Below are 16,189 nucleotides of genomic sequence, written 5' to 3' on the forward strand. Positions count from 1 at the left end.
GACGACATAGCGGGCAAATTGTCTAGTGTATATCCGCTATGTCACCGACATAGCGGATATACACTAGATCCAGGTCCGATGGGTGATATAGTCAGCGGGGGCCTTGCTGCCGAATGCAGCATGGTCCCCGCTGTCGCGTCATCGCTCCCGACATCGGCAAATGTGTATGCACTTACGATGCCGGGACCCACGCCGGGTCACGTCACACGATAGATCTGATGGGTACAGATCGTTAAATGCGTACCCAGCTTGACAAAGTACTGATTTTAGTTTCAAAGTAAATTCATTATTAAAATATCTCCTGGAATTGTCAGACTTTACGTGATTCTTAAAGTTAGTCTTTGAGCCCGCAATATTTTCTAAAATTGACCTAAAATATTCTGCCTTTCAAATATTGTTTTAAAGTTATGTAATCATTCCTTACATCCCATTCCCTGATAAGGATGGAGTGTGCTATAAGTGTAATACATTCATACTTATATGCCAAAGATTATTTACATATATGTCATTATAACAGTAGAGTATCTGAGAAGAGGAGGCCTGTAGAAAAGTATTGGTGAGCCAGGTTGGACACTTAGGACCTGATTCAGAGGCGCACGCTATTTGCGTGCGCTCGCACTGCATCAGGGCGTCCCTATTTTTTAATTCTGGCCTCCGGGCCGCTCGCATAGCTGTGGGAGACCACACACAGCTTGTGCGTGCAGCCTGGCGATGGTCGCGATTATCGCGACCTTCGGCACTGCGAGGAGACCCTGTGGTAGGGCCTCAGCACTCGCAATGCCAAGTGGACTTCCAGCTCTAATAGAGTCGGAAGTCCACTACTGACATCACGAGTGATGTCAGTAGGGCCGCCCACAAACGGCAGGCGTTCCTTCGGGAACGCCTCCGTTTGTCCAGCCACCCCCCTACCCGCTTACAAAACGGGGCAAGCTGTCGATCAACATCGACAGCCGCCCGGTCTTGTAGCGAGCCCCGGAGCGAGTGAAGTTCTCACTCGCTCTGGGGCTCGCGCACGCCGCACGTGCGCAATGACCCACCATTGCGCTCACTTGCGGGTCTGAATCAAGCCCTTAGTTATGATATACAATTGGGATGGGATTCGGATGTCGGTATTGAGAACAGCGGACACAATAACTACATCCCGGCACCGGCAGCACGAAGGGAGAGGATCCCGACAGGGCAGGTAAGTACCCTATCCCGGTATTTCGACGCCTATCTTAAGTCCCTTGTCGGGATTCAGATATCGGTATTGAGAACTACATCCCCTTATCAGAAACCAGAGGGAATAAAGTAGACAGTTCTGTACATATCAGAAGTTCAGGCCGGGAACAAATCACTTATCGCCGCGTAGTACCAGAAAGCATAACGTAGTATACTGAGCGTATGGTTAACATTACGCCTGCTCTACAACTCATACACAACAACACACGACATCGCTGACACCACACTCAGGAATGCAGCTTATTCTGCCTCAAGCATGGCAGACCCCCCTACTCGGTATGGAGAGGGTGCATGGTGGGGGTGTAAGCTGACAGCTGAATTCCTCCACACTGCCATAAAGCCACAGTACTCCTGCTGCAGCCAAAGTAACAATAAGACATTGCTGATTCCATTCAGACACTTCAACTACTTCACAAACATCTAAGTGCCTCATAAGACAGTGCCTGGCCTGTGCCACACAGACATTGCCCCCAAATCACTCCAAGTGGCAGACAAGTTACATAACCTACTAACACTGGTGGTGGAATCTGGAATGAAATATGAATTATGCACTGAAATATTAAAGAATGTTCGGCTGGGAAAATGCAGTGATGACAGAGCTTATGTGTTATATCATCTGCAGCTCCATGGCACAGGGTACAGGCTCATATTAATGCATGTGGGGTAGATCTGTTACTTGCCCCGGCCATTGTCCATACAGAGGGGTAAGAGGTTCTGCCCAAGCAGACAGAGCCTGGGGCATTATACACTTACTGCATTAAAACGAAAGTGTTCCCTCTCCTGTCTGCCTGTGACATGTCATAGTAACCATCAAATAGGCTCATTATTTATCCCCAAACACCCAGCACAACAGTCCCAGTACACCCAGCATAACCAGTACACCCAGCATAACCAATAACAATACTCCCAACATTAACCAGTACACCCAGCATAACCAGTAACAATACTCCCAACATTAACCAGTACACCCAGCATAACCAGTAACAATACTCCCAACATTAACCAGTACACCCAGCATAACCAGTAACAATACTCCCAACATTAACCAGTACACCCAGCATAACCAGTAACAATACTCCCAACATTAACCAGTACACCCAGCATAACCAGTAACAATACTCCCAACATTAACCAGTACACCCAACATAACCAGTAACAATACTCCCAACATTAACCAGTACACCCAGCATAACCAGTAACAATACTCCCAACATTAACCAGTACACCCAGCATAACCAGTAACAATACTCCTACAGCCAGAAGGTGCCCAGTACAACCAGCATGGGCATTCCCAGTACACCCGGCACAGTAGCCCCAGTGCCCCAGTATAGTAGTCCCAGCACGGGCTGCAGCAATAGCCCTTATACACCACAATGACCCCAGTAATGCTGCCCGCCCGGCTCGGGTCACCTTCCAGGACACACAGGACATTGAGGAGCTCTTACCCGGGAGCTGCGGGCTCGGGGATGTACAGACAGGAACCTCCCGTCTTCCTGGCACTGAGCGGGGACTGGAGGCGGCGTCTGTGCAGCTATATAAGGTCACAGGCGGCGGCGGCTCAGGGCACAGTGTATGTAGGGAGCCGGCCTGGCCGGGGCTGGGGACGGGGCACAGTGTATGTAGGGAGCCGGCCTGGCCGGGGCTGGAGACGGGGCACAGTGTATGTACGGAGCCGGCCTGGCCGGGGCTGGGGACGGGGCACAGTGTATGTACTACAGGCCGCCGCCGGAGACCATTCTACAGAAGGACAGCAGATTACCCGGGAGCGGAGTATAGGCAATTGTAACTATGGGTCGGGGCTTGGGGCCCATAATAGAGTTACTTAAATTTGGGGTGCAGTATAATCACTCTGAGGACTTGGGGTGCATTATAGTCGCTCTGGGACTTGGGGTGCATTATAGTCACTCTGGGGCTTGGGGTGCATTATAGTCACTCTGGGGTATTATAGTCACTCTGGGACTTGGGGTGCATTATAGTCACTCTGGGACCTGGGGTGCATTATAGTCACTCTGGGACCTGGGGTGCATTATAGTCGCTCTGGGACTTGGGGTGCATTATAGTCACTCTGGGGCTAGGGGTGCATTATAGTCGCTCTGGGACTTGGGGTGCATTATAGTCACTCTGGGGACTTGGGGTGCATTATAGTCACTCTGGGGTATTATAGTCACTCTGGGACTTGGGGTGCATTATAGTCACTCTGGGACCTGGGGTGCATTATAGTCACTCTGGGACCTGGGGTGCATTATAGTCGCTCTGGGGCTTGGGGTGCATTATAGTCGCTCTGGGGCTAGGGGTGCATTATAGTCGCTCTGGGACTTGGGGTGCATTATAGTCACTCTGGGGCTTGGGGTGCATTATAGTCACTCTGGGGACTTGGGGTGCATTATAGTCACTCTGGGGCTTGGGGTGCATTATAGTCACTCTGGGGTATTATAGTCACTCTGGGACTTGGGGTGCATTATAGTCACTCTGGGACCTGGGGTGCATTATAGTCACTCTGGGACCTGGGGTGCATTATAGTCACTCTGGGACCTGGGGTGCATTATAGTCACTCTGGGACCTGGGGTGCATTATAGTCACTCTGGGGACTTGGGGTGCATTATAGTCACTCTGGGGCTTGGGGTGCATTATAGTCACTCTGGGGACTTGGGGTGCATTATAGTCACTCTGGGGCTTGGGGTGCATTATAGTCACTCTGGGGTATTATAGTCACTCTGGGACTTGGGGTGCATTATAGTCACTCTGGGACCTGGGGTGCATTATAGTCACTCTGGGACCTGGGGTGCATTATAGTCACTCTGGGACCTGGGGTGCATTATAGTCACTCTGGGACCTGGGGTGCATTATAGTCACTCTGGGACCTGGGGTGCATTATAGTCACTCTGGGGACTTGGGGTGCATTATAGTCACTCTGGGGCTTGGGGTGCATTATAGTCACTCTGGGGCTTGGGGTGCATTATAGTCACTCTGGGGCTTGGGGTGCATTATAGTCACTCTGGGGTATTATAGTCACTCTGGGACTTGGGGTGCATTATAGTCACTCTGGGACCTGGGGTGCATTATAGTCACTCTGGGACTTGGGGTGCATTATAGTCACTCTGGGACTTGGGGTGCATTATAGTCACTCTGGGACTTGGGGTGCATTATAGTCACTCTGGGACTTGGGGTGCATTATAGTCACTCTGGGACTTGGGGTGCATTATAGTCACTCTGGGACTTGGGGTGCATTATAGTCACTCTGGGGACTTGGGGTGCATTATAGTCACTCTGGGACTTGGGGTGCATTATAGTCACTCTGGGGCTAGGGGTGCATTATAGTCGCTCTGGGACTTGGGGTGCATTATAGTCACTCTGGGGCTTGGGGTGCATTATAGTCACTCTGGGGACTTGGGGTGCATTATAGTCACTCTGGGGCTTGGGGTGCATTATAGTCACTCTGGGGCTTGGGGTGCATTATAGTCACTCTGGGGCTTGGGGTGCATTATAGTCACTCTGGGGCTTGGGGTGCATTATAGTCACTCTGGGGCTTGGGGTGCATTATAGTCACTCTGGGGTATTATAGTCACTCTGGGACTTGGGGTGCATTATAGTCACTCTGGGACCTGGGGTGCATTATAGTCACTCTGGGACCTGGGGTGCATTATAGTCACTCTGGGACCTGGGGTGCATTATAGTCACTCTGGGACCTGGGGTGCATTATAGTCACTCTGGGACCTGGGGTGCATTATAGTCACTCTGGGACTTGGGGTGCATTATAGTCACTCTGGGACTTGGGGTGCATTATAGTCACTCTGGGACTTGGGGTGCATTATAGTCACTCTGGGGACTTGGGGTGCATTATAGTCACTCTGGGGACTTGGGGTGCATTATAGTCACTCTGGGGACTTGGGGTGCATTATAGTCACTCTGGGACTTGGGGTGCATTATAGTCGCTCAGGGACTTGGGGTGCATTATAGTCACTCTGGGGCTTGGGGTGCATTATAGTCACTCTGGGGCTTGGGGTGCATTATAGTCACTCTGGGGCTTGGGGTGCATTATAGTCACTCTGGGGCTTGGGGTGCATTATAGTCACTCTGGGGCTTGGGGTGCATTATAGTCACTCTGGGGTATTATAGTCACTCTGGGACTTGGGGTGCATTATAGTCACTCTGGGACCTGGGGTGCATTATAGTCACTCTGGGACCTGGGGTGCATTATAGTCACTCTGGGACCTGGGGTGCATTATAGTCACTCTGGGACCTGGGGTGCATTATAGTCACTCTGGGACCTGGGGTGCATTATAGTCACTCTGGGACCTGGGGTGCATTATAGTCACTCTGGGACCTGGGGTGCATTATAGTCACTCTGGGACCTGGGGTGCATTATAGTCACTCTGGGACCTGGGGTGCATTATAGTCACTCTGGGACCTGGGGTGCATTATAGTCACTCTGGGACCTGGGGTGCATTATAGTCACTCTGGGACCTGGGGTGCATTATAGTCACTCTGGGGCTTGGGGTGCATTATAGTCACTCTGGGGCTTGGGGTGCATTATAGTCACTCTGGGGCTTGGGGTGCATTATAGTCACTCTGGGGCTTGGGGTGCATTATAGTCACTCTGGGGCTTGGGGTGCATTATAGTCACTCTGGGGCTTGGGGTGCATTATAGTCACTCTGGGGCTTGGGGTGCATTATAGTCACTCTGGGGTATTATAGTCACTCTGGGGCATTATAGTCACTCTGGGACTTGGGGTGCATTATAGTCACTCTGGGGCTTGGGGTGCATTATAGTCACTCTGGGGCTTGGGGTGCATTATAGTCACTCTGGGGCTTGGGGTGCATTATAGTCACTCTGGGGTATTATTGTCACTCTGGGGTATTAGAGTCACTCTGATGCTTGGGGTGCATTATAGTCACTCTGATGCTTGGGGTGCATTATAGTCACTCTGATGCTTGGGGTGCATTATAGTCACTCTGGGGACTGGGGTGCATTATAGTCACTCTGGGGACTGGGGTGCATTATAGTCACTCTGGGGACTGGGGTGCATTATAGTCACTCTGGGGTATTAGTCACTCTGGGGTATTATAGTCACTCTGGGGACTTGGGGTGCAGTATAGTCACTCTGGGGACTTGGGGTGCAGTATAGTCACTCTGGGGACTTGGGGTGCAGTATAGTCACTCTGGGGACTTGGGGTGCAGTATAGTCACTCTGGGGACTTGGGGTGCAGTATAGTCACTCTGGGGACTTGGGGTGCAGTATAGTCACTCTGGGGCTTGGGGTGCATTATAGTCACTCTGGGGACTTGGGGTGCATTATAGTCACTCTGGGGCTTGGGGTGCATTATAGTCACTCTGGGGTATTATAGTCACTCTGGGACTTGGGGTGCATTATAGTCACTCTGGGACCTGGGGTGCATTATAGTCACTCTGGGACCTGGGGTGCATTATAGTCACTCTGGGACCTGGGGTGCATTATAGTCACTCTGGGACTTGGGGTGCATTATAGTCACTCTGGGACCTGGGGTGCATTATAGTCACTCTGGGGACTTGGGGTGCATTATAGTCACTCTGGGGCTTGGGGTGCATTATAGTCACTCTGGGGCTTGGGGTGCATTATAGTCACTCTGGGGCTTGGGGTGCATTATAGTCACTCTGGGGTATTATAGTCACTCTGGGACTTGGGGTGCATTATAGTCACTCTGGGACCTGGGGTGCATTATAGTCACTCTGGGACTTGGGGTGCATTATAGTCACTCTGGGACTTGGGGTGCATTATAGTCACTCTGGGACTTGGGGTGCATTATAGTCACTCTGGGACTTGGGGTGCATTATAGTCACTCTGGGACTTGGGGTGCATTATAGTCACTCTGGGGACTTGGGGTGCATTATAGTCACTCTGGGACTTGGGGTGCATTATAGTCACTCTGGGGCTAGGGGTGCATTATAGTCGCTCTGGGACTTGGGGTGCATTATAGTCACTCTGGGGCTTGGGGTGCATTATAGTCACTCTGGGGACTTGGGGTGCATTATAGTCACTCTGGGGCTTGGGGTGCATTATAGTCACTCTGGGGCTTGGGGTGCATTATAGTCACTCTGGGGCTTGGGGTGCATTATAGTCACTCTGGGGTATTATAGTCACTCTGGGACTTGGGGTGCATTATAGTCACTCTGGGACCTGGGGTGCATTATAGTCACTCTGGGACCTGGGGTGCATTATAGTCACTCTGGGACTTGGGGTGCATTATAGTCACTCTGGGACTTGGGGTGCATTATAGTCACTCTGGGGTATTATAGTCACTCTGGGACTTGGGGTGCATTATAGTCACTCTGGGACCTGGGGTGCATTATAGTCACTCTGGGACCTGGGGTGCATTATAGTCACTCTGGGACTTGGGGTGCATTATAGTCACTCTGGGACTTGGGGTGCATTATAGTCACTCTGGGACTTGGGGTGCATTATAGTCACTCTGGGGACTTGGGGTGCATTATAGTCACTCTGGGGACTTGGGGTGCATTATAGTCACTCTGGGACTTGGGGTGCATTATAGTCACTCTGGGACTTGGGGTGCATTATAGTCACTCTGGGACTTGGGGTGCATTATAGTCGCTCAGGGACTTGGGGTGCATTATAGTCGCTCAGGGACTTGGGGTGCATTATAGTCACTCTGGGGCTTGGGGTGCATTATAGTCACTCTGGGGCTTGGGGTGCATTATAGTCACTCTGGGGCTTGGGGTGCATTATAGTCACTCTGGGGCTTGGGGTGCATTATAGTCACTCTGGGGCTTGGGGTGCATTATAGTCACTCTGGGGTATTATAGTCACTCTGGGACCTGGGGTGCATTATAGTCACTCTGGGACCTGGGGTGCATTATAGTCACTCTGGGACCTGGGGTGCATTATAGTCACTCTGGGACCTGGGGTGCATTATAGTCACTCTGGGACCTGGGGTGCATTATAGTCACTCTGGGACCTGGGGTGCATTATAGTCACTCTGGGACCTGGGGTGCATTATAGTCACTCTGGGACCTGGGGTGCATTATAGTCACTCTGGGACCTGGGGTGCATTATAGTCACTCTGGGGCTTGGGGTGCATTATAGTCACTCTGGGGCTTGGGGTGCATTATAGTCACTCTGGGGCTTGGGGTGCATTATAGTCACTCTGGGGCTTGGGGTGCATTATAGTCACTCTGGGGCTTGGGGTGCATTATAGTCACTCTGGGGCTTGGGGTGCATTATAGTCACTCTGGGGTATTATAGTCACTCTGGGGCATTATAGTCACTCTGGGACTTGGGGTGCATTATAGTCACTCTGGGGCTTGGGGTGCATTATAGTCACTCTGGGGCTTGGGGTGCATTATAGTCACTCTGGGGCTTGGGGTGCATTATAGTCACTCTGGGGTATTATTGTCACTCTGGGGTATTAGAGTCACTCTGATGCTTGGGGTGCATTATAGTCACTCTGATGCTTGGGGTGCATTATAGTCACTCTGGGGCTTGGGGTGCATTATAGTCACTCTGGGGTATTATAGTCACTCTGGGACTTGGGGTGCATTATAGTCACTCTGGGACCTGGGGTGCATTATAGTCACTCTGGGACCTGGGGTGCATTATAGTCACTCTGGGGCTTGGGGTGCATTATAGTCACTCTGGGGACTTGGGGTGCATTATAGTCACTCTGGGGACTGGGGTGCATTATAGTCACTCTGGGGTATTATAGTCACTCTGGGACTTGGGGTGCATTATCGTCACTCTGGGGCTTGGGGGGCATTATAGTCACTCTGGGGTATTATAGTCACTCTGGGGTATTATAGTCACTCTGGGACTTGGGGTGCAGTATAGTCACTCTGGGGCTAGGGGTGCATTATAGTCACTCTGGGGCTAGCGGTGCATTATAGTCGCTCTGGGGCTTGGGGTGCATTATAGTCGCTCTGGGGCTAGGGGTGCATTATAGTCGCTCTGGGGCTAGGGGTGCATTATAGGCGCTCTAGGGCTAGGGGTGCATTATAGTCACTCTGGGGCTTGGGGTGCATTATAGTCACTCTGGGGTATTATAGTCACTCTGGGGTATTATAGTCACTGGGACTTGGGGTGCATTATAGTCACTCTGGGGCTTGGGGTGCAGTATAGTCACTCTGGGGCTTGGGGTGCAGTATAGTCACTCTGGGGACTGGGGTGCATTAAAGTCACTCTGGGGCCTGGGGTGCAGTATAGTCACTCTGGGGCTTGGGGTGCAGTATAGTCACTCTGGGGCTTGGGGTGCAGTATAGTCACTCTGGGGACTGGGGTGCAGTATAGTCACTCTGGGGACTGGGGTGCAGTATAGTCACTCTGGGGACTGGGGTGCAGTATAGTCACTCTGGGGACTGGGGTGCAGTATAGTCACTCTGGGGTATTATAGTCACTGGGACTTGGGGTGTATTATAGTCACTCTGGGACTTGGGGTGCAGTATAGTCACTCTGGGGCTAGGGGTGCAGTATAGTCACTCTGGGGCTAGGGGTGCAGTATAGTCACTCTGGGGCTAGGGGTGCAGTATAGTCACTCTGGGGCTAGGGGTGCAGTATAGTCACTCTGGGGCTAGGGGTGCAGTATAGTCACTCTGGGGCTAGGGGTGCAGTATAGTCACTCTGGGGCTAGGGGTGCAGTATAGTCACTCTGGGGCTAGGGGTGCAGTATAGTCACTCTGGGGCTAGGGGTGCAGTATAGTCACTCTGGGGCTAGGGGTGCAGTATAGTCACTCTGGGGCTAGGGGTGCAGTATAGTCACTCTGGGGCTAGGGGTGCAGTATAGTCACTCTGGGGCTTGGGGTGCAGTATAGTCACTCTGGGGCTTGGGGTGCATTATAGTCACTCTGGGGCTTGGGGTGCATTATTGTCACTCTGGGGCTTGGGGTGCATTATTGTCACTCTGGGGCTTGGGGTGCATTATTGTCACTCTGGGGCTTGGGGTGCATTATTGTCACTCTGGGGCTTGGGGTGCATTATTGTCACTCTGGGGCTTGGGGTGCATTATTGTCACTCTGGGGCTTGGGGTGCATTATAGTCACTCTGGGGCTTGGGGTGCATTATAGTCACTCTGGGGCTTGGGGTGCATTATAGTCACTCTGGGGCTTGGGGTGCATTATAGGCGCTCTGGGGCTTGGGGTGCATTATAGGCGCTCTGGGACTTGGGGTGCATTATAGTCACTCTGGGGCTTGGGGTGCAGTATAGTCACTCTGGGGTATTATAGTCACTCTGGGGCATTATAGTCACTCTGGGACTTGGGGTGCAGTATAGTCACTCTGGGGTATTATAGTCACTCTGGGGCTAGGGGTGCATTATAGTCACTCTGGGGACTGGGGTGCATTATAGTCACTCTGGGGACTGGGGTGCATTATAGTCACTCTGGGGTATTATAGTCACTGGGACTTGGGGTGCATTATAGTCACTCTGGGGCTAGGGGTGCATTATAGTCACTCTGGGGTATTATAGTCACTCTGGGGCATTATAGTCACTCTGGGACTTGGGGTGCATTATAGTCACTCTGGGACTTGGGGTGCATTATAGTCACTCTGAGGCTTGGGGTGCATTATAGTCACTCTGAGGCTTGGGGTGCATTATAGTCACTCTGGGGTATTATAGTCACTCTGGGACTTGGGGTGCATTATAGTCACTCTGGGGACTGGGGTGCATTATAGTCACTCTGGGGACTGGGGTGCATTATAGTCACTCTGGGGTATTATAGTCACTCTGCGACTTGGGGTGTATTATTGTCACTGGGCTAGGGGTGCATTATAGTCACTGTGAGGCTTGGGGAGCATCACAGTCACTGTGGGGCTTGTGGTGCATTATCGTCACTCTGGGGCTTGTGGTGCATTATCGTCACTCTGGGGCTAGGGGTGCAGTATAGTCACTCTGGGGCTAGGGGTGCAGTATAGTCACTCTGGGGTATTATAGTCACTCTGGGGCATTATAGTCACTCTGGGGACTGGGGTGCATTATAGTCACTCTGGGAACTGGGGTGCATTATAGTCACTCTGGGAACTGGGGTGCATTATAGTCACTCTGGGAACTGGGGTGCATTATAGTCACTCTGGGGTATTATAGTCACTCTGGGGCATTATAGTCACTCTGGGGACTGGGGTGCATTATAGTCACTCTGGGAACTGGGGTGCATTATAGTCACTCTGGGGCTAGGGGTGCATTATAGTCACTCTGGGGTATTATAGTCACTCTGGGACTTGGGGTGCATTATAGTCACTCTGGGACTTGGGGTGCATTATAGTCACTCTGGGACTTGGGGTGCATTATAGTCACTCTGGGACTTGGGGTGCATTATAGTCACTCTGGGGACTGGGGTGCATTATAGTCACTGGGGTATTATAGTCACTCTGCGACTTGGGGTGTATTATTGTCACTGGGCTAGGGGTGTATTATAGTCACTGTGGGGCTTGGGGAGCATTATATTCACTCTGGGGCTTGGGGTGCATTATAGGCACTCTGGGGCTAGGGGTGCATTATAGGCACTCTGGGGCTAGGGGTGCATTATAGGCACTCTGGGGCTAGGGGTGCATTATAGGCACTCTGGGGCTTGGGGTGCATTATAGGCACTCTGGGGCTTGGGGTGCATTATAGGCACTCTGGGGCTTGGGGTGCATTATAGGCACTCTGGGGCTTGGGGTGCATTATAGTCGCTCTGGGGACTGGGGTGCATTATAGTCGCTCTGGGGACTGGGGTGCATTATAGTCGCTCTGGGGACTGGGGTGCATAATAGTCGCTCTTGGGACTGGGGTGCATAATAGTCACTCTAGGGCATTATAGTCACTCTGGGACTTGGGATGCATTATAGTCACTCTGGGGACTGGGGTGCATTATAGTCACTCTGGGGCATTATAGTCACTCTGGGACTTGGGATGCATTATAGTCACTCTGGGGCTTGTGGTGCATTATAGTCACTCTGGGACTTGGGGTGCATTATTGTCACTCTGGGACTTGGGGTGCATTATTGTCACTCTGGGACTTGGGGTGCATTATTGTCACTCTGGGACATTATAGTCACTCTGGGACTGGGGTGCATTATAGTCGCTCTGGGGACTGGGGTGCATTATAGTCACTCTGGGGCATTATAGTCACTCTGGGACTTGGGATGCATTATAGTCACTCTGGGGCTTGGGGTGCATTATAGTCACTCTGGGGCATTATAGTCACTCTGGGACTTGGGATGCATTATAGTCAATCTGGGACTTGGGATGCATTATAGTTACTCTGGGGCTTGGGGTGTATTATTGTCACTCTGGGGCTTGGGGTGCATTATAGTCACTCTGGGGCTTGGGGTGCATTATAGTCACTCTGGGACTTGGGGTGCATTATAGTCACTCTGGGACTTGGGGTGCATTATAGTCACTCTGGGACTTGGGGTGCATTATAGTCACTCTGGGGCTTGGGGTGCATTATTGTCACTCTGGGGCTTGGGTTGCATTATAGTCACTCTGGGGCATTATAGTCACTCTGGGGCTTGGGGTGCAGTATAGTCACTCTAGGGCTAGGGGTGCATTATAGTCACTCTGGGACTTGGGGTGCATTATAGTCACTCTGGGACTTGGGGTGCATTATAGTCACTCTGGGGCATTATAGTCACTCTGGGGCTAGGGGTGCGGTATAGTCACTCTGGGGCTAGGGGTGCGGTATAGTCACTCTGGGGCTAGGGGTGCGGTATAGTCACTCTGGGGCTAGGGGTGCAGTATAGTCACTCTGGGGCTAGGGGTGCAGTATAGTCACTCTGGGGCTAGGGGTGCAGTATAGTCACTCTGGGGCTAGGGGTGCAGTATAGTCACTCTGGGGCTAGGGGTGCAGTATAGTCACTCTGGGGCTAGGGGTGCAGTATAGTCACTCTGGGGCTAGGGGTGCAGTATAGTCACTCTGGGGCTAGGGGTGCAGTATAGTCACTCTGGGGCTAGGGGTGCAGTATAGTCACTCTGGGGCTAGGGGTGCAGTATAGTCACTCTGGGGCTAGGGGTGCAGTATAGTCACTCTGGGGCTAGGGGTGCAGTATAGTCACTCTGGGGCTAGGGGTGCAGTATAGTCACTCTGGGGCTAGGGGTGCAGTATAGTCACTCTGGGGCTAGGGGTGCAGTATAGTCACTCTGGGGCTAGGGGTGCAGTATAGTCACTCTGGGGCTAGGGGTGCAGTATAGTCACTCTGGGGCTAGGGGTGCAGTATAGTCACTCTGGGGCTAGGGGTGCAGTATAGTCACTCTGGGGCTAGGGGTGCAGTATAGTCACTCTGGGGCTAGGGGTGCAGTATAGTCACTCTGGGGCTAGGGGTGCAGTATAGTCACTCTGGGGCTAGGGGTGCAGTATAGTCACTCTGGGGCTAGGGGTGCAGTATAGTCACTCTGGGGCTAGGGGTGCAGTATAGTCACTCTGGGGCTAGGGGTGCAGTATAGTCACTCTGGGGCTAGGGGTGCAGTATAGTCACTCTGGGGCTAGGGGTGCAGTATAGTCACTCTGGGGCTAGGGGTGCAGTATAGTCACTCTGGGGCTAGGGGTGCAGTATAGTCACTCTGGGGCTAGGGGTGCAGTATAGTCACTCTGGGGCTAGGGGTGCAGTATAGTCACTCTGGGGCTAGGGGTGCAGTATAGTCACTCTGGGGCTAGGGGTGCAGTATAGTCACTCTGGGGCTAGGGGTGCAGTATAGTCACTCTGGGGCTAGGGGTGCAGTATAGTCACTCTGGGGCTAGGGGTGCAGTATAGTCACTCTGGGGCTAGGGGTGCAGTATAGTCACTCTGGGGCTAGGGGTGCAGTATAGTCACTCTGGGGCTAGGGGTGCAGTATAGTCACTCTGGGGCTAGGGGTGCAGTATAGTCACTCTGGGGCTAGGGGTGCAGTATAGTCACTCTGGGGCTAGGGGTGCAGTATAGTCACTCTGGGGCTAGGGGTGCAGTATAGTCACTCTGGGGCTAGGGGTGCAGTATAGTCACTCTGGGGCTAGGGGTGCAGTATAGTCACTCTGGGGCTAGGGGTGCAGTATAGTCACTCTGGGGCTAGGGGTGCAGTATAGTCACTCTGGGGCTAGGGGTGCAGTATAGTCACTCTGGGGCTAGGGGTGCAGTATAGTCACTCTGGGGCTAGGGGTGCAGTATAGTCACTCTGGGGCTAGGGGTGCAGTATAGTCACTCTGGGGCTAGGGGTGCAGTATAGTCACTCTGGGGCTAGGGGTGCAGTATAGTCACTCTGGGGCTAGGGGTGCAGTATAGTCACTCTGGGGCTAGGGGTGCAGTATAGTCACTCTGGGGCTAGGGGTGCAGTATAGTCACTCTGGGGCTAGGGGTGCAGTATAGTCACTCTGGGGCTAGGGGTGCAGTATAGTCACTCTGGGGCTAGGGGTGCAGTATAGTCACTCTGGGGCTAGGGGTGCAGTATAGTCACTCTGGGGCTAGGGGTGCAGTATAGTCACTCTGGGGCTAGGGGTGCAGTATAGTCACTCTGGGGCTAGGGGTGCAGTATAGTCACTCTGGGGCTAGGGGTGCAGTATAGTCACTCTGGGGCTAGGGGTGCAGTATAGTCACTCTGGGGCTAGGGGTGCAGTATAGTCACTCTGGGGCTAGGGGTGCAGTATAGTCACTCTGGGGCTAGGGGTGCAGTATAGTCACTCTGGGGCTAGGGGTGCAGTATAGTCACTCTGGGGCTAGGGGTGCAGTATAGTCACTCTGGGGCTAGGGGTGCAGTATAGTCACTCTGGGGCTAGGGGTGCAGTATAGTCACTCTGGGGCTAGGGGTGCAGTATAGTCACTCTGGGGCTAGGGGTGCAGTATAGTCACTCTGGGGCTAGGGGTGCAGTATAGTCACTCTGGGGCTAGGGGTGCAGTATAGTCACTCTGGGGCTAGGGGTGCAGTATAGTCACTCTGGGGCTAGGGGTGCAGTATAGTCACTCTGGGGCTAGGGGTGCAGTATAGTCACTCTGGGGCTAGGGGTGCAGTATAGTCACTCTGGGGCTAGGGGTGCAGTATAGTCACTCTGGGGCTAGGGGTGCAGTATAGTCACTCTGGGGCTAGGGGTGCAGTATAGTCACTCTGGGGCTAGGGGTGCAGTATAGTCACTCTGGGGCTAGGGGTGCAGTATAGTCACTCTGGGGCTAGGGGTGCAGTATAGTCACTCTGGGGCTAGGGGTGCAGTATAGTCACTCTGGGGCTAGGGGTGCAGTATAGTCACTCTGGGGCTAGGGGTGCAGTATAGTCACTCTGGGGCTAGGGGTGCAGTATAGTCACTCTGGGGCTAGGGGTGCAGTATAGTCACTCTGGGGCTAGGGGTGCAGTATAGTCACTCTGGGGCTAGGGGTGCAGTATAGTCACTCTGGGGCTAGGGGTGCAGTATAGTCACTCTGGGGCTAGGGGTGCAGTATAGTCACTCTGGGGCTAGGGGTGCAGTATAGTCACTCTGGGGCTAGGGGTGCAGTATAGTCACTCTGGGGCTAGGGGTGCAGTATAGTCACTCTGGGGCTAGGGGTGCAGTATAGTCACTCTGGGGCTAGGGGTGCAGTATAGTCACTCTGGGGCTAGGGGTGCAGTATAGTCACTCTGGGGCTAGGGGTGCAGTATAGTCACTCTGGGGCTAGGGGTGCAGTATAGTCACTCTGGGGCTAGGGGTGCAGTATAGTCACTCTGGGGCTAGGGGTGCAGTATAGTCACTCTGGGGCTAGGGGTGCAGTATAGTCACTCTGGGGCTAGGGGTGCAGTATAGTCACTCTGGGGCTAGGGGTGCAGTATAGTCACTCTGGGGCTAGGGGTGCAGTATAGTCACTCTGGGGCTAGGGGTGCAGTATAGTCACTCTGGGGCTAGGGGTGCAGTATAGTCACTCTGGGGCTAGGGGTGCAGTATAGTCACTCTGGGGCTAGGGGTGCAGTATAGTCACTCTGGGGCTAGGGGTGCAGTATAGTCACTCTGGGGCTAGGGGTGCAGTATAGTCACTCTGGGGCTAGGGGTGCAGTATAGTCACTCTGGGGCTAG

The 16,189-nt window shown here is 52.8% G+C and overlaps 1 protein-coding gene across 4 annotated transcripts in view; it reads right to left on the reverse strand.

The window, feature by feature from the left end:
• SYNE3 (spectrin repeat containing nuclear envelope family member 3) overlaps window positions 1-16,189 on the reverse strand; it is a 150,911-nt gene that overhangs the window by 103,792 nt on the left and 30,930 nt on the right. Inside the window, exon 1 of one of the 4 annotated variants that reach the window (XM_088464371.1) lies at window positions 2,667-2,713. The exons of the other annotated variants lie outside the window; for them this stretch is intronic. The gene's annotated coding sequence lies outside the window, so the exon portion shown is untranslated. Of the gene's footprint in view, window positions 1-2,666; window positions 2,714-16,189 lie in introns of those variants that run through there. 4 annotated transcript variants of the gene reach the window in all.

This window comes from Taudactylus pleione, unplaced genomic scaffold (assembly GCF_031769625.1).
Source record: "Taudactylus pleione unplaced genomic scaffold, aTauple2 ptg001661l, whole genome shotgun sequence".
Lineage (NCBI taxonomy): Eukaryota > Metazoa > Chordata > Amphibia > Anura > Myobatrachidae > Taudactylus > Taudactylus pleione.